Here is a 19,902-nt window from a genome sequence, read left to right on the forward strand (position 1 = left end):
TTGGTGTTTATTGTAAAAAATTGAATATTAAAAAAGAAATGTAACAGATACAAAATGAATATTTGTAATTACAAATTGGGTTCATTTTAATTCTTTTATTTGGTTTTAATTCCAAGTAGGCAGATCAGCAATTTCCAAAGGCCCTACAGGTTTTTGTCATTTTTATGATCCAAGGAAATGAAACTATGAAAGATATCACGAATCTGAACAATTATGACACTATCCATTTCTTTACCTACATGAAATCAGAAGATATTTAAACCATAAATCTAGTAACTCATTAAAGGGAGGGAAGTAACAAAATAGGGAGAAGTTGTCATGATGGAATTAAAATCACACTGCTCATTCTTTTAAATTTTATCATTAACCATAGCTCGAGATAAGTAGCATTCTCTTCATATTACTGAGAGTCGAGATTAATCAAATAGAAATCATGGGCAGATGTAGAAGAAGAGCCAATCCATGTTGCATTTGATGACTTAAGGAGACTCTGACTATCGCTTGAGCTTGCTCGTAGGGTCTGACATTGGCCTCTAAAGGATTCAAACCTCACATCATTATCATAAATACTTGCTTCCATGGTCAATTCTTGAACAGCTGTTCGTCCTTCAAGCATGCTCACTATGGCAGTCATGGGAGGCCTAAGTGTTGGTAATGGATTTATGCATAATAAAGCTACTTTAATAATTATAGTTGCCTCTTCTTTACTGAACTCAGATCCCAATTCTGGATCCACCAACTCCATAAAATTCCCTTTTTGATGTAAAACCATGGCCGAAAGTGAAAAAATAAGAGTTTTAGAAGTGAATGAGAACCAAAAAGAAGAAAAAAAAAATCCCTTTAGTATATTAATGATGTTTCTCAAGTGAGCACTGAGCATACAGTAGGCTACCAATTTAAATGATGAAAAAAAATTAATAAAAGAATAATTTTTTTTTTAATTGAAATATTGATAATGCAATTCGTTAACAAAATTTTCTGCAGTTTCATCTTTTTCACATATTTACCAAAAGTAATTCTTTTCCAGTGGTGAAAATCATTTTAACAAGACATTAAATTATTATCCACATATCACTTTAATTTCAATGAAGACATATTAGTTATGCAACTTGAACGTTTAACATGCAAGCAAAAATTTACTACTTATTTGGCCAAACTCTTGCCTCCCATAGTCAAACAATTATCAATTGAAATATGTTTTCATGAGGCTTGAGCCTAGGATGACATAAAGTAGGTTGACCTAGTCAAATGGAGAAGTTCCAAAAGAAGCAAACTTTACCTAGGTTCTATAATGTGCTTTAGCCACAAGTTTCAAAAGAACATGAGAAGGATGTAACTTACCCAATCTAGTAGACACACACAGTTCTCTTTAGGTCTATATTTCATGTGGTTCTTCCCAGTAATAATTTACAATGCAACAACTCCAAAACTGTAAACATCTGCTTTATAGGTTAAAATCTTCCATAATGCATATTCTGGTGCCGTATAGCCTCTGCAAAACATACGTTAAGTTAAGCTATGATAATTGGTTCGCTAGTATGATCCTATGAACTTCTAAATCAACAAGTGCAATACCTGTCAAGTTTCCAAGCACAAGTTTATCCAATTTATGGTTATGCATGCAATCATGCAATTAACAAAGCCACCGTAATTGAGTTTTAATTTCATTGTACTACAAATTATAACAAGACAGTAAAAGCAACAATAACAAATAAATTAAAATAAAAAAAATTATGTTTTCTAAACTTGGTAAAGTAGATGAAAGTGCTTGAGTTACATGGACCAGGAGCCATGCAATTGAGCAAACAACAAAGATTTTATATCTGAGTATGCAATAGAAAGGTTGTATCTCGTGCACAAACTTTTGTGAGGTTTGGGAGAGATGGTTGATAGGGAGCCTTACTCCCCATTTTGGAAAATGATTTCCAGAAAAGAGTATACAATAAATAGTCTAATTTAGAAAGAAAAAAAAAAATCAAGACTTTTCCTAATCATTTATTATGTTGATACAGGTTGTTTTTTTATAATTGGGAAGATTCCCCCAAAAAAATGTACTTTGTTAAGATTTGAGCTTACTCAAGGAATGTCGTAACTGGGCTAGCATGTTTAAAAAAAAAAAAAAGAAGGAATGTTGTAAAATTGTTTTTCTTGCATATGGAGGCAGAGCGGGAGCAACGTTTAGGGGGTAACTTTATATATTTTCTTCATGCTTCATTACAATCTGAAAATTTTCTCTTCTACAAGAAACTTGACACGAATTTATATTGCATGAGTAATGTGGTATAAAAAATATTCAACACTATAAATTAAAGTCACTTTGTCTTATAGATAAAAAAGCATGAACCCTATCTAATCAATGTGAAACCATGCTGCAAAGAGTTTCTATGAGCATGGTTATGTATCACATGTGGATACCAAGCATATACAAATTAAAGTGTCAAATGTACTTTGGCCAATATTTATCTCATAGTACTTTACATACTTGCCTATGTGCGAAGACTTCATTGAAAAAATTACTACCATATTCTGTGCAGCAACACAGCACTAGAGACCATAAGATCAATATCTATTCACATGTTCATAATCAAGATCTGTAGCGGTGATGAAACAGAAAAGAATAGGAAAAAAACACAAAAGATAATAAACAAAGGAAAGTATCTCACATGGTTCCAACAATTTTGGTGTTGATGTGGGTATTCTTCCCTTCATAAAGCTTGGCCAAACCAAAGTCAAAGATCTTAGGGTTAAGGTCACCATCAAGTAATATATTAGTAGATTCGATGTCTCTATGAACAATTCTGAGTGTTGATTCCTCATGTAAGAAAGTTAGACCTCTTGCTATGCCAGCACATATTTTCTACCTTGTAGACCAATCCAATTTTAATCGGCCACCTGTAGGACCTGAAATTGATGTTTAGAACCCAATCAATAAAATTCATCAAAAGCATTTTCTCCACATTCTTCTATTATGAACATAAAATGCATTGTAGGTATAAAACATTAGCTTACCAAACAAGGCACGTGCAAGGCTATTGTTTTCCATATACTCATACACCAACAATAATTGTTCTCTTTCAATACAACATCCAAACAATTTAACAAGATTCGGATGTTGTAAACTAGATACCATGCCTATTTCAGTCACAAATTCACAACTTCCTTGCTTTGATTTTGAAGAAAGTTGCTTAACTGCAATTGTAGCACCATCTAATAGAATACCTTGCATTGAGAATTGAGAAATTTATAACACACACACACACACACACACACATACATTCTATAATAGATAAATAGCTGTCAGATATCTTGTAAATTGATCCAAAACCACCTTCCCCGATCTTATTTGCAGCATTGAAGTTATTAGTGGCAATAAAAAAACCAGTTTGCAGCTCTAATCCTCTTAACTCTATCAAAGGCATCAGGCTAGACGTCAAGCTGCATCTTACAGTATAACAAGACAAATTTTTGACCAAATAGATGCATGCCTCTTGAGTAGTTAGGTATCTTCTTAAAGAATGAGAAGACAAGCAAAAGCCTTTAAAGGCACTATGCAGTTGATCACACAGAAGCTTTAAGAGAGAGAGAGAGAGCAGGGGTGTTCAAATATATGAAATGGAACTCAAACCCAAGTTGTCACAACATCTTTTCTTTTGTTTCTTTTCATATTTCTTCACAAAAAGTTTTTTAGGAATGAAAAAAAAAAAATAAATAGCCAAGATATTTTGTAGATAATTAGACATTCACTCAACTAGATTTAGCTCAAGCCATCCATTTTATGCAGATTTTACAAAATAGCAACGATATGAGTTTTTTGCATGGTTACATAAGCTCAATTATCGCCATTATTAGAACTAAATCACTCCAATCATCATGCATCATCCCAAGATAAGTCATATGCTCATGATCCAGCAATCATTCGGTTACTTTGCATGGTGTACTTTGGAATGCTGATCCATCTACAGAAGTAGATAGAAAAATAAAATAAAATATTGAAGTGCAACAATTTATGAGCCCTTGGAAAATTTTTCTTCACATTGTTCCAACTTCCCACCATAGTTGGAGAAAATGAATACTGTCCTTTATAATTTATATATCAAGATTTCACAATTGATTACCTTTTTCCCTTGATATCCTCCCTCCCATACAGACCTTCCACCAAAGAATGCCTAAAATCATAAAAATGAGGAGTAGCACCGAAACTACAGCTCCAACCACAATCTTGCCATCAACAGGGGGACTAAAATCTACAGAAAAAGAAAAATAGCTAAGAACGATGATAAAAATTCTGCATTCTGAAATATATGTAGCAAAATATAGAAAATAAAAGGCAAGATTGCAATATATGGTTCCAAGACAAACTAGTGGGGAATGGCTATGAAAAGAAGATGATAAAATCTTTGGATGTCTTCCATCTAAATGCACTCTAAGCTTGTTTTTAGTCTTTCTTTTTCAATTTTAACTATAGATAAATATGTGGCTCTGCTTCCACCAAATTGCTATGATTACATTGTATGTCAATCAAATCCAAGCATGAAAGAAGTTGGACAACAAAAGATTATAAAACCCCAATACATTTACCAGATTCCACAGAGATAGATGACACAAGCGGACCATAGATCCCTCTGTTTGGGGTAGCTGTTGTCCCTTTCCCAGCCCAATGAAACCGAATCATCAGAACTTTATTTGTAACAACAGCTGCAAAATTCTTAATGACTGCTTTATCATGCCCTTCTGCTTCATTTTCAATATTAAAATCTTTCAATGCCAGTTTTTCCTACAGCAAATTAATTCAATTAAATCCTCTACTATAACCTATAGAGAAAAAAATAATGTGACGAATTACCTGGATATACACATCAAATATCCGGCTCCCCAGACTGTAAGAAGATATAGTGCTTCTGAATACTATCTCTGCAAAGTGAAGTTTCATGGTATAATTTCCATTCGCTAGGCAGTGAGCATAATACGTGATTGAAAGAGGAGATAGTCCTGCACTTGTGTATAGTTGGGAATTTTCCATTGTAAGTATGGATACATTATTTGCTAAATAGTCATTTGGGGTAATTTTTATATCCCAAAAATGACCAGTGTTACTAAATCCCCAATTAGGTTTCATATGAAAATATTTAGTCGGACCAGTTGTGTCTTCAACCCCATCATATTTTATGTGTCCAACGGTGGTTTCTTTCCCACCACAATTTATATGCAATGAATACCAATTTGCATAGAAGCAACACCACATTAATGACAATCAAATACAGGCAAACACAATAGAACAAAAATAAAATTGCCATTGTCTTCTGAATTCATTTATGTAGCTGTCTTGGGCAAGATGAATTATCTAACCAAGTTCTTTTTTTCATTTAAAAATAAAGTACCAAAAGAGAAGGCCCCAACAAGATAACTGGAGCATATACCTCATAATTTGATTTATATATATATATATATATATATAATTACCTTGTGAATATGGAGATTCACCCAAGCACTCAAGAAGTTCTCTTAATTAGTGCAGTAGATAAATTGTGTCAGTTATCCAAAATCAAAGTGATAAAGGAAAAAAATAAAATAAAACTTTCTCCTTAAAATTTCATTAGTTTGAAGCTTACAAGTTGTCTCTACCAGAAGAGCTTTTGAACAAATTTCTGACGCATTAGAAAAAAAAAAAAAAAAACACTTAGTTTTGGAAAACTGGAAAGGTTATAAAGATAGCAAGTGTATAACACTCAAGAAGGCAGATACTTACAGATCATCTCGGCAAAGTGATGCAGGAGCAGAATTCTCTGAAAAATTATTGTAAGAAATATCTATTTTGCTGTAAGTATAACATAATTATTATAGCTCAACCTAAATATGAACAAGTACAAAATGTAATTTTTAAGAGCATTTTGATCAATTTTTTTATACTAGAAACAGTTTATTATGGACAGAGAATTGTTAAAAGAAATCATTACAAAATTCTAGAAGCAACAACATTGAAAACATGACCTTTTTACAATTTAATTAATTTACTGTCATTCAATGCCATCGTTCAAGTCTTTCTTCGCTAGTGGTATAATTGAATGCATGAAACATGCAGTCTGAATCAGCATTCTAAGCTATCTTCCATATTGCATTATTCCTAAAACAACACAACTGGTTTGTCAATTTTAATCCAGCGTAAATTCAAGCTCTTTCCTCCGAGCTTCTCTGGCCAGCTCAAAATCAGTGTCCAAAGTAATGTATATAACATCATGTTAAAACAATTTTAAAAACTATGTTCTCCACACTACGCGAAATTCATCAAGAATTAAGGAGGAAAACCCATACTAGGTACTACCCTTGATCCACTCTGGAACACTCCCAGTGAGCAAGTTGCTTGTCAAAAACCTATTTAGCAAACAAGACAATATCATTAGTTAAGTACCTAAAGCATAAAGATATATATATATATATATATATATAAATATTTTTTTTTTGGATGAATCAAAATAAGAATTTATATTAGTAAAAACAAAGAATTGTACAATGCGAACACAATAGGCTTAACAGCCTAGACTACCAAAAAGTCAAGCTATCCACTACTATAGAAGGAAGCAGCCAGCACTAATTATTATAGCATTACGATATTAAAAGGTCATACTCTACTTTCTGTTGTAACGTCCTGGTCATATAAGGGTCCTTTTAGGTTTACATAAAAGGATATAGCGGATGGAAAGGATTCTAGTTTTAGGTTTATTTGGTGATTAGGGATTGTGATAGAGATAAATGCTAATAATACATAGTGACCTTGCACATTAACCCATGGACATCGGCCAAAAGCCAAGCTGTGTTACGTATTTGTAATCTGCTAATGTTTTAGCTCCTTATTAATTGTTAGTTTGAATTTACTCTATAATTGAACCTAATTAAGGGTTTGGTTGTGAAGCTTACATGAGCTCCAACTTTGCTAGACCACCTAAATCTGGAACATTTCCCTCCAATCTGTTGAAGCTGAGATCTTTGCAAGAAGGTAACAATGTAGATGTCATCATAGCAAAGAAGAAGGTTTACAAAATGACTGTTCTGCTAAACACCAAATGTGCACAAGTAAAAAAAGCATGAATAAATTTTTTTTTGAAAAAAGATAAAATATTTCAACAACCAATTAGAGATACTCCAAAAATGTTCATTAAACATTGTAGATGCATCTTGTAATAGGTTTTATTAACAACTTTAATTAGAATTTTTCCATTACTTTTCTTCATCTGGTGAAGATAATGCCACACAAACAGACAAGTGACCAAAGTGCGCATCATTTATAGGTCATCATCAAATGATAGAGGTGTGCTGACTTCAGCATCCGTTGATGACATCAACACTGACACCAGCACAGGCCACAGAGTTTGATTGTCAACCCCTGATTATTTTGGTGATTTTCCCCTTCTTTTTTTGTTGAAAATTTTGATGTTTTTCAATTCTAGGGACTGATTGATTAAACCCTAATCCTTTCCACTCTCTCTCTCTCTCTCTCTCTCTCTTTATTTTTTTTCTTCCTCTTTATTCTCTCTTCACCCTAATCTTTCATTTTTTTCAACACAACTTAATAACATGCTCTAATAAGGGTCATATAACTGGGTTCTATCCAATTATAGGGATCTGCACTTTGCACTTCACACATTTTTCAGTAAAAGATGAAAAATAAAAAGGGAAAAAGATAAAGGACAGGAGAAGTACAAAATCTGAAGTAGTTTCAAATCTGAAATATTAGGAGGGATTGATCAATAGATATTACAGCTCCTCAACAACCTGAAATTTATACAGAATTCATGTAAAGAAAACTTATATGAATAGTGTATTATTCTAATTTATACCATCTACAATCTACTCATGACATACAATCTACTCATGTTTGTCATGACAAGCAAGGATGGAAATTTTGAACCTTCTCCAAATAAATCACTAATTTGTCTGAATAGAGTTGCATCATCAATAACTGTCAGGCTCTTCAGATATGAATACTATAAATTTAAAATCACATGAATGTATCTTAAAGGTTAAGCAACTCAAGAACTGTTAACTTAGAAGGCAGAACTCACAGCTCATTTAAATTACTCAAGGCAGAAATGCTAGGAGGTATAGGCCCCTCAAGACCACTAGCTTGGATCTCTTTGTTAACAAAACAGCTCAAACAAATTGAGATCACACCTGAAACCTTTACCTAAAAAAGAGATTTAGAAAACAATGTAGAAGAAAAGCCCGTACAATTTCTAAAGTTGTTTCCAAGTTTGAAAAATGTTAGGTATCCTTCCAATGAAATTGTTACTACTAATTCTACTGCACATGGCCCAAAATGAAAACAAGAGTGAACAAAATACAAACCCCAAAGATTAGCTTTCAATGAAAATACCAAAATTACTGTTAGAACGGAATCAATACCACCAACTTACAATTCTGTTAATTTGTTTAGATTAGTGAGATTCACTGGCAACTCTCCTGTGAGATTGTTAGCACTAAGAACGTTGCAATCACAGAAAGGAAATTCAGACCATTTCAATTGTTAAGTGATTAAGAAAATCAGTGAGAATTTAGAGATGACCAATCAAATGTGATTTGAAAAATTAAATAAAGGAAAAGAAAGAAACGCTAACAGGTACTCCAAGTTAACCAAATTTCCAAGCGCAGGGGGGAACAGTTCCAGAAAACTGATTGCTCTCTATGCTCCTGAATATAATCTTAAATATTATAGCTAGAGCAAATGAAAAAAAAAATGACATAAATTTACTGTCTAAATGATTGGGAGAAAGAAAGATACTAAAAGAGCATACAATATTTTAAGAGTAGTAATATTTCCCAAGTAGGGTGGAATTGGTCCTGATAAGTTGTTCGTGGAGATGGACCTGCAGTGAATTCATTATCTTAAATCAGTAAGAGTAAGCACTTATTGGCTAACTTGGACTTGAACTCAGAAGTCACTTACGGATATTCCAACTGTATACAAGCCCATTCTTTTGGTACATTACCACTGAGGTAGTTAGCATTGAGATCACTACAATCAAGAGGAAATTGTTCAAAGAAACTTAATCCGATTTTCAATTACGAAATAAAACAAATAATAGTTGCTCTGCTTACATAATCTTCAGGTGGGGTAGTTTTGCAAGAGCTGGTGGAAGTATACCAGCAAGACCCTGCACTCTAAGAAATCTGTATGACAAGGATTTTTACAGGAGAAAAAATACAATCTGAATTTTCAGACCTGCAACACCAACCTTCAAACTTATATCCACTAGAACATGGGTCAACTTCACGTATTTATGCCTAAAGAAAAAAATTTGCTAGCTCAATAGTAAATCAGAATCCAACCAAATGTGAAACATTTGATTCGCATTTGAAATTCGAACTTGGAGCAAGGTGAATGTGCATAGATTAGAATACTACAAATGTCTCTCTCTCTAGCTTGAGCACCTGCACAATGCCAAGGCATACTATAACCAGAACCTATATCTTGGCATGAGGTTATATATATATATATATATATATATAAGCACATCTTTTTTTTATGTTTTTTTTGGCTGAATACATCTTTTTTGAAGTTACAATAATGTCGGAGTGTTATGATCATACTGTTATATGTGGCTTAAATGTAAGTTTAATTATGTGTATATAAGCTCTTAGACACTCTTCTCTTGCAAGACGATTTTCAAGAATGAATTCTATTCATAAGTTTGTATTATTTGGTATTAGAACTAACTACCATGTCGAGTAATGTGCCACTCAAGTACATAATAATCAAGCCTTGACACCCATTTGGTCATCTTTTTTGTCCCCTATTGCTTTAAGGATTAAAAAGCTGAACTTTAATCAAGAATTTTGTTTTTTTTTTTTGTTTTTAGTGAAGTACAAAAGTAATATTAGTAATGGACCCAATAAAAACCTATGCCTATAGTACTAATTCAAGTGTAATTCGCTGCGCACTATTTCCTTAGTTTGGATTTCAAATAAACAAATAAATCAATCAGTAAGGGTAAACTTAAAGTTCGTTTGGAAACATTTTATTTAAATAAAACTGAAAATTCTTTACTCAAAGTTCTATAAATAAAATTAAAAGGTAACTAAACAATAGCTAAAACTACTATTTAGAAGTGTCCACAAATAGTAATAAAAATTAACTAAATAATAAATAATTAAAAAAAAAAATGAATTTTTAAGCAAATACAAAATAATCTCACTAAAAGCCCCCGTAGTAGTAGCACACGTGGTACCCATTACTCTCACGTGAGGTGGGGTGCCGTAATTTTCTTTTTTTTAAGAAAGTTTTTTTTAGCTAAAAAAGAAAAAGAAAAAGAAATGAAAAGTAGTAGTACGTACATTTGAACAACGTGGCATACAGCATCGTTATTCGTTAGTGAGGTTGCAATCGCAGATGAGAGTATTGTTGAAGTAGAACGGCTGATTTGAATTGACTTGTGCTGTTGTCCAGCTTTGGTCATTACCGGGGCACGGGTCCACTTTGAAATTCCAGTCTCTCTTTCCCGATTGGTCAGCAATTTCACCGAGGGCTCTATAAACGCGGTGTAGAATCTCTAAAATTTTAATCAAACAAAAAGAGTGCAATGGTAATTGAAGGGGCTCACGGTGCTGTCGTTCGCAGCCGATCACCGCCGTCCTTTTACCGCTAAAGCGCCACAAATTAATAATTTTTTTTAATTTATATATATATATATATATATATATAAAATATATTCTAGCGCTTTGGACTTGGTATGATATGTATTCTGCATTCGGCTTTCTCACAATCAAATTTCGAAATTTTTCGTTTCTAAAGTATCAAACCTGACTCTTCTTTATTTATTTTATTTTTAGTATTAAATTTCAAAAAAAAAAAAATTTCTTGAAAATAATTGTTTAGACAAATTTGAGGTTATAAAGTTGATAAATAAATTAAAAATATTATGTCTAAAATATTTTTACAACAAATCTGAAATGATATGTTGTTATTAGAGGATAAAAATAATAGTTTATGTGGTGAATTCAAATTAAAACTAATAACATCTTATCACCTAGTATTTTGAGAACTTGATGGTATTGGAGAGTGAGGATTTAAACTCTGAATTTTTTTTTTTTTTAAATACTAAGAGATACCAACTAGTTAAACTACAAAACTTTTAACTAAATACTTAATTAGTAGATGTTTGATTATATCTTATCAAATTATATTGAGATTATATAAACAAGCTACTAAGTTAGAATATAAATGTTTCTAAAAAAAATGGAATATAAAAAAAAAAAAAACTTAACATAGATAGTTCTTTTTAATTGTTTCAGTTTGTAATTCACATATAAATCTTCTTCTTCTTTTTTCATTTCCATTTAAAATCTTCAACTAAATGAAAAATATCCATATCTTGTATCATGTATATATATTTTGCCTCTTATAATACTAACTATGAGTTAGACCATCAACCTATACTTTTTAAAATAAATGTAAATTTACTATCTATCTAATTAAGATTATATAGTACTAATCATTAGAAAAAATATCTTTGGCATTATGGTTGGAGATTGGAGTGTGATAAATCTCTTTTAGGGAATTTTTTTTCTTTTTTTTTCTTGGTTTTTTTTGCACTACAATAAGTCAAGTGAATATGTCATATATGTATAAAACTTAATTGGTAAAATATCTGATAGTTGAATAAGAGATCTGGAATTCAATCATCGTCTACACTAAAAACTAATTGGAGTCTTGGGCTAATAATAAAAAGTCATCATTAGAAATAGACATCATGAGTTGATCTCTCTCAAAAAAAAAAAAAAGTTGTAATTTTTTATTTTCTAAATTTTAATACTTTATGTTAAGTTGGGTGTAGTGTACGTGTGGATATATATTCTATTTTCTGTCCATAAAACATCTTGAAACCTATGTAGATCAATAATGTTGTGGATGAAATTTGAAACATTTAAGAATAGGAAATGTTCTCAAATGTCCCTAAAAGAACTAATAAAATACAATACTAATGAATATGACAAACAACTTATTTTTTGCTTTTTTCCTTTTCTGGATACACATGAAAGTATTATATCAACTGTGGGTCCGGGAAGTTTACAATCCGGCCCAAACTCTATCTGGGCCCAGGGCTCGTGCCGAGGATGTCTTGTGCCGAGGATGAATGATCGATGGCCGGGGTGTCAAGGGGAGTGGCTGAGGACTACCCTGTCCTCGGCATCCTAAGGCTTCAAAGGGAGGATCAGCGTCTTGGTGAAGGCTATCCCCAAACTACCCTCTGAAGGAGATGTGAATGGAATAAGGTCCACATGGAAGTACGGTGCGTATTAGGCTCAAGGAAGATATGTCCCCTCCACATTAAATGCATCGGCCAACATCCAGATCATGTTAATGAGAAAAGACGTTTAGACGGTGTAACTTTGGTTCTCGCGACTAAACAAAAAAGTAAGAAGAGACAGTTGATGGGACAGGTACAAAAGCAAGCACCTGCCTGACCGACAAATGGAAGGACAGGATCAACCAAGAGGGACTATATAATGAAAAGGTTAGTGCGCCAAGTAGGGGATGCTGGGAAAAATGGCCAAAAACCTGAGCCTTCCAGCCCACCTCCAAGAGAAAAACTCCAGGGGTGAAGACAACTTAACCATGTATGAACACCACGAAAAACCCATCGCCTGGTGACCAAGGCCTAGCCTTTCAAATCCACGCTCTACAAATGATATTGTTGGGACCTTTTTACGTGCGAACCCAACACTGCTAACGGTTCGTTACGAATCGTGTCCTCACATCAACTATAAAGCATACATTTCTATTCAAAATCATTTGGCATGCTTTAACTTAAATTTGTACAGTTTTTATCCTTCTTAAAATGCAATTTCAATCTTCACATTAAATAAATTAATTATAAAATAAAAAGGAGAGAAGTTATCTGATTTACCCAAGTGTAATGGAGACATGGAATCAATTGTTCATCTTTTACAAGATTGCAATGAGTCTGATATTTTAGAACCAAAGAATGGGTGAAATTAAACTAGCTGCACTCAGATAGGGGTAGATCTAGGATTTCAAGCTAAGGGTCAAAGTATAAGAAAGAAAAAAATAGGTATCCATATAGTACTAACAAAATATCAACCAAGATAAATACATAAAATCATTTTTTTTAATACATTAAGATGCAATCATCTACCAACAATGACAAAAAAATGCACAATAATATTGTTCATTAATAGCATCAACTATTGCGCATATATATATATATTCACATATCAAAACTTACTTTTGCTACTATAATATAGTATTTAAAATATCTCATACAGTAGTATTTTTGGTATTTGGTATTGTAAATGCTAAATATTTAGCATTTACAATACCTGATGCTTGTACTCTAATACTAGGCTAATTATGATTTTTATTTTTTATTTTAAAGTTTTGTTTTTATTAAGTTTTTGAGTTGAATAGTTACTAGTTGGACTAAGCTGATTAAAAAGGAGGAGGTCTAAGTTTTTGGAAGATGGAGGTAACTTTAGAAAGAAAAAAAAAAAATATATATATATATATATATATATATAACCATAATTTTTTTTTTCTTGGGATAAGGGAGCCCAATTTTTTTTTTTTTCCTTTTAATTCTTTGGGCCAGGGAGGCCTAGGCCACCTTGGGGCTAAAATGCTAAATTTACCAACCAAATATAACAAAAGTGGATTACATCAGTGGATGTAAAGCCAAGATTTTTGGCTGCATTGGTGGAGGAAAAGCCAAAATTTTTTGTTGTTGAGCTACAGTGCATAGCCATCTTTGTGTGTGCACTATAGCTTAGATGTTAAACACACAAAAAAAAAAAAAAAAAAAAAAAATTGTTTTATTAGGTCCTCCACTATAACTCAAATTATTAAATGATTATTGTAGTGAATATATTATTTTATTGTCTTGTATATTATTTTATTGTGTTGAATGCTCAAATAAAACCACTAATGTTGGGTGTTTTGTAAAGTGAGATAATAAAATAGAAAAAGTAGTTTTTTGTGATGTCAAATTGCTAAAATTTTACCACCACTAATGATGATGCTCTTATAAATTCCTTTTACCTCGGAATATCCTATTTTGGATGGGATTGTGGAGTATAGAAACTTAGCTCATATCCACATGCGAGAAAAATATATATCATCAGACCAAGACACTAATCAGTTTTTAGTGTAGATAACCCCAAATCTCTTATTCAACTATCAGAGACTTTACTAATTGAACTAACTGAAACCTACGAAAAGTGTTACAAGTTAATTGTAGTTTCTCAAGATAACATTATCTCCCTAATTAGCCATTCAAAAAGAAAAAAATTCAAACCATTTTTAACAGAAGAAAAAGGTTCTCGGTTATTTGACCCTTCTTTTAATCTTATTTTTTTACAAGTAATAAGTTAATTCATGGACATGTAATTAATGGAATCTTGTGGCCACATTTCTCATATATGTAGTCAGTGTCCCCTTCCAAAATAAAAATAAAAATCTTGTTTTACTTAGAAAATAAATAAATATATATATATATTAAAAATCTTATTAACTAAGAAAATACGCAAATGACTTATGCATTATGTCAAATTATTCATGTATCTTTACTTTAGTTTTCAACTGTTGCTCAATATATTTTATTAAGACTCAAATAATTAAAAGAATGGCTAATTAGGGAGAGAATGTTACAGATAGTAGGGCTTAAAGGAATAAGAGATAATGTTCAACTACCGCCTACACCAAAAACTAATTAGTATCTTGATCTGATAATAAAGAGCTATTATTAGGTTGAAACAATCTCCCAAAAAAAAAAAAAAAAAAAAACACCAAAAACCGATCATGCTCCCATGCTTAAATAACTTGCACTAATTTGAGACCATCAGTGCATTATATAGACATACCTTTTCGTCAATATTAATACATTATATATAGCCTCAATTTACTGCTATAGAAACGAGAAAATGAAAGAAGAAGAGTCTTCTTACCTTCATCATCATCAAGATGCCCTGCTTGTGCTTTGACTTCGATGCATAGAAGAAGAAGAAGGAGCTTAACGAATGTCAAATTGATTCTTGAATTTTGAGCTTGCCTTGGCATCTTCTACTTCAAAGACTTAATTGGTGTTCCTTAAGGTTTGTATTGTACGTGTGCAGGACTTGTATGAAGAGGATGAAGGGGCAGCTTTTCTTTTGACAGAGAGATTAATGAATAGGGACCTGGTTTTGTAAATTAAGTTGAGCGGAAATTTATAATTAGGTTGCACTTGGATAACTTATTTTTTACCAACTTATTTTACTATTCAATTTATTTTTGCTACTATTTATGAGTCTTATTATACTTTTTGATACTATTTATAAGTCTCACGATACTATTTCAACTAAGTTTATTGTTTACGTCCATTGACAACAAAGACTTAGCTTTCAAATCACTCATGTACTACTTTTGCAAGAAAATTATTAGGTATTTCCGAAGTACCATAAATGCGTATTCTCCCTCTTTTACATGAATGGTGGGTCCTACCGGGAGTACACAATAATTTCCCACTTTTGCATGCCAGTTGAAATTATGATTTTTTTTTTTTTTTTTTTTGATGGGCTGAAATTATGAAATTAACTTGTACAAGACACTAAGCATTAATTCTCTCTGTACCTTAAGTTCAGATAAAATATAAAAATTACCCTACGTATGGGTTAATTAAATTGATTTAAGTTAAGGTGCACAAAAATATTTTTAAGAATAAATTAAAATATTAAACTAATAAAAAAATAATATACATATATATATATATATATAGAGAGAGAGAGAGAGGATTGGATTCAAGTTATAGCTAATGTAACTCTAAACAATGTTACACCACTTAATATTTTTTAATTGGACGCGAATATTAACAAATCCACCGTTAGATTACATTATCGTTGTATATTCTTTATGCTTGCAAAATTTCAAGGTGGTAAAAATTAATATCAATGTCATCAATCAATTTTTAAAATTCAAATTTTTGTAGTTTAAAATAATGCACAAAATATGAATTTATGGATCAAATGGTAAATAGCATTCGATTGATATGAAAATTGACATGTATGTTAAGAACATATAGAACATGTAATTCAATAGTTAGATTTTAAAGATATTAATTCAATAACAAGTTATTGGGTGGTGTAACATTACTTAGAGTTATATCAGGTGTAACTTAAACCCAACTCATATATATATATATATATATATATATATAAATTTTGAAGTCCGACTATAGCGCCACCCCTTGAATTGAAACCCACTAATTTCTAAGGATGAATCTTCTTATTTGCACTTATAACTTTATAAGTAATAATAATTCAATTGAATGAAAAAAAATTCAATAAATAAAACAAAGAGAAATTTGGCAAGATAAATAAATCATGCATATGTGTACATTGCCGACAACCTCCATGTGGTTTAAAGTTATACGAATGTTTGAATTATTTTTCAAACATTCATGCTTATTCACTCTCTCTTATTAGCCTTGAAATTAGGGCCCGGTTGGTAGTTTATTGTTGTTCAATTTTCAGTATTGTGAAAATACATGTTTGAGTGTTATAGAAGTATATGTTAGAAACTTTTTTTGGAACCTTTTTAGTGGAGAAAAAGTAAGTACTTCACCATTCTTGAAATAAGATGTCAAGGGAGTTCTATAATATATATTGAAAAGAAATCCTACAAAGTAAAGGTGGAGGAAGCGGGATTGGTCTTTATGATGAGGATTATTGAAAGAAGTGATGATTTTCTACGATCAGTTTGTCCTGGGAAAAGGTGCAAGAGGGTTATTAGCATCTGTGGAGGATTTAGCCAAAGCAGAACCATCACAGTTTTTCTTAAGGAAGATTGATGTGCAGTAAGATAGCAAGTGAGAAATGAAACGGATAATATGTGAGATGAAATATTGTCAGGCTATGAAATTGCAGTACTGTCAGGCCATGAAACAATCTTTCTTTCATGGGACAACTATCAAAGATGATTAGATGATGGTGATTTGAAACTCCAAATTTTGATTACCAAGTGTGAACAACTTTTTGACATGATACTTGTACTAAATGCCAAAAGTTTCAACAAAAATAATAAAACATAACAATTAAGATAATGTAATCCTCTCATCTAGGTTCATCTCACCATGTAGAAGAAAGTTGAGTTGAATTGACATTCATTTTTTTTGATAAGTAATAAGAATTTTATTAATCAAACTGAAAAATAGAAGAAAGCAAGTACAGGGTGTTCATGATGGTGAACACAAAGAAATGCTACAAACAAACAAACAGCAACAAACATCAAAAATAAACTTAATGAGCAATACTAAGAGATGAAATAAACTCCAAGATAGTGGAACAATCCGAGAAGCCCCAACAGCTAGACCAATCAAATAAAGTCTTTTCGCATAGCACTTGTAACTAAACCAAGGATTTCTCGGTATCCTCAATAGAGCGCCAATTTCTTTTCGTCCAAACAATCCACATCAAACAGCCAGGAACCATATTCCAAATGTTTGAATTAAGTTTTCCCAGCCAAAAGCTCCAACAATACACCAAGCTTTCCACAGAGCTTGGCATGACCCATTGAGTCCCAAAGATTTGAAACATATAAACCCACAAAGAGTGAGCTATAGGACAGTGGAGGAGAAGATGATCCACAATTTCCTCATTCCGATGACACAAACAACACCAATTCACCAAAATGCGACCCCTAAGTATAAAATTATCCAATGTAGGGATCTGCCTATGAACCGCTGTCCACATAAAAAAAGCCACCCTCTTAGTGATTTTAGCTTTCCAAACACCCTTCCACGGAAAAATGGATACAGCTGCACCCCTAATGGTATTATAATAGGACCTGGTATCAAACTTGCCATTCCTTTTGAGACACCAATGAGAAGTGTCACTCCCACCACCCCTAGGGATCTGAGGTTGAATGCACTCAAGGAAAGAGTAGGCATCCTCTAATTCCCTTTCATGAAAATCCCTATGAAATCTCAAATTCCAAATTCTGACATTACCATCCTCCTAGAAGCATAAAACATCCGAGTGCAAGCTTCTTTGTCATTAGAACACACATACAACTGAGGATAAAGCCTTTTAGTGAGTTATCTCCAACCCATTTATCATGCCAGAAAAGAATACAAGTGCCATTACCCACCACTAAGGCCATATGTTTGGAGAAACTCTCCCAACCATCATGAATACCACGCCACAAACCACGTCCGTGTGCCCTTCTGCATAATTTAGTAGTCCACCCCCCTTGACCCTCTCCATATTTGTATGCAATAACCCTTCTCCAAAGACAAGTTTCTTCTTGACCAAACCTCCACAACCATTTCCCTAACAAGGCTTTATTGAAATGCACTAACTTCCTGATCCCCAAACCACCTGTCTCTATCGGAAAACACACCTTCTCCCAAGCCACCAAAGAATATTTGAAACACTCCTCTGAAGTTCCCCATAAAAAATTTCTCTGAATCCACTCCAATCTATCAGCCACAGCTACAGGGATGAAAAATAAAGATAGATAGAACGTAGGAAGGCAAGAAAGAGTACTCTTCACCAGGGTAAGTCTCCCCCCCTTCAATAAATAAATACGCTTCCAACCAGAAAGTTTCTTCTCCATTCTCTCCAAAATAGGATTCCACATAGATGTTGTTTTGTATGGGGTTCCCAACGGCATTCCCAAGTATTTCATAGGCAGACTACCCACCCTACAACAAAGAATGGTAGCCAAAGCATCTAAATTTCCAACCTCCCCCACCGGAACAATCTCACTCTTCCCCACATTAACTTTCAAACCAGTAAATGCTTGAAAGCAAGTCAAAGCCAGCCTAATAGATAATAGCTGTTCTCTAGAAGCATCACAAAACAATATGGTATCATCTGCGAACAGCAAGTATGAAATGCGTACCCCTATAGAGTTAGATGGCCCCACATGACAACCACGAAGCAAAACACAATCCTCAATTTTCTTCAAAATCCTACTAAGAACCTCCATAATAAGATAATAGGGGGAACCATGTTTTACTTAGTTGGAGGAATCATTCAGAGAGTGGTAAAGAAAAAGAGAGAGACAGAGAAGAATCCACAAAAATGTATTTCTGAAATTAGCATATGCAAGTTTCTACTCTATCTAAACTGAAGAATCCACAAAAAAAAGTATCTCAAGTACTAACGAATATTAAAATAGATATATACAGCATGATTCTGTTAGGGGTCACAACTCACACAAGGGAAAGCTACTAAAATCTTGACATCCCAAGTCGCTTGGTACTATAATAAGACTGCACATTCTCTCGCATGATTAAAAATCCTGGATGTGACTCAAGAGGTTTCAAAAAAACCCACACCAATTGTTTGGCCAATTCTAGTAAAAGATGACAGATTTAATATATAGATTCAATATAGCTAGAAAATCAGAATGAACATACCCAAAAAAAGCAGTGCTCCAATTAAATAACCCAACAGCAACAAATTCAACACCCTAGGCAGAAACAAATGTAGAAAGGAAAAAAAAAAAAAAAAAAACCCATCAAGCAAAAGAATAGAGCACAACACGAAATAGTAAAAGGTGACAGATTTAATATATAAATTCAATATAGCTAGAAAATCAGAATGGACATACCCAAAAGAAGTAGTGCTCCAATTAAATAACCCAGCAGAAACAAATTCAACACCCTAGCTAGAAGCAAACATAGAAAAGAAAAAAAAACCATCAAGCAAAAGAATAGAGCACAAAAGAAATTGGGATGTAGGGATACCTCAACTAAACCACCCACTTACGTCAGTATTTATATAGATGTGAGGAGAGGAAGGAAGGAAGGAAAGAAGAAAGAGAGGCTGACGTTAGAAGCAGAAATCGTAGAACAGGAATATGAAACCGTGAGTGAAACAGTAGAACAGAAGCTGAAACCGTGAGAATCAAAA

General features: G+C 32.7%; 1 pseudogene; it reads right to left on the minus strand.

Moving 5' to 3' along the window:
* Positions 1 to 400: 400 nt before the first annotated feature.
* On the minus strand, positions 401 to 10,545 carry LOC115988429 (annotated as a pseudogene).
* Between the last annotated feature and the right edge of the window lie 9,357 nt (positions 10,546 to 19,902).

The sequence above is a fragment of the Quercus lobata genome, chromosome 5 (assembly GCF_001633185.2).
Source record: "Quercus lobata isolate SW786 chromosome 5, ValleyOak3.0 Primary Assembly, whole genome shotgun sequence".
Lineage (NCBI taxonomy): Eukaryota > Viridiplantae > Streptophyta > Magnoliopsida > Fagales > Fagaceae > Quercus > Quercus lobata.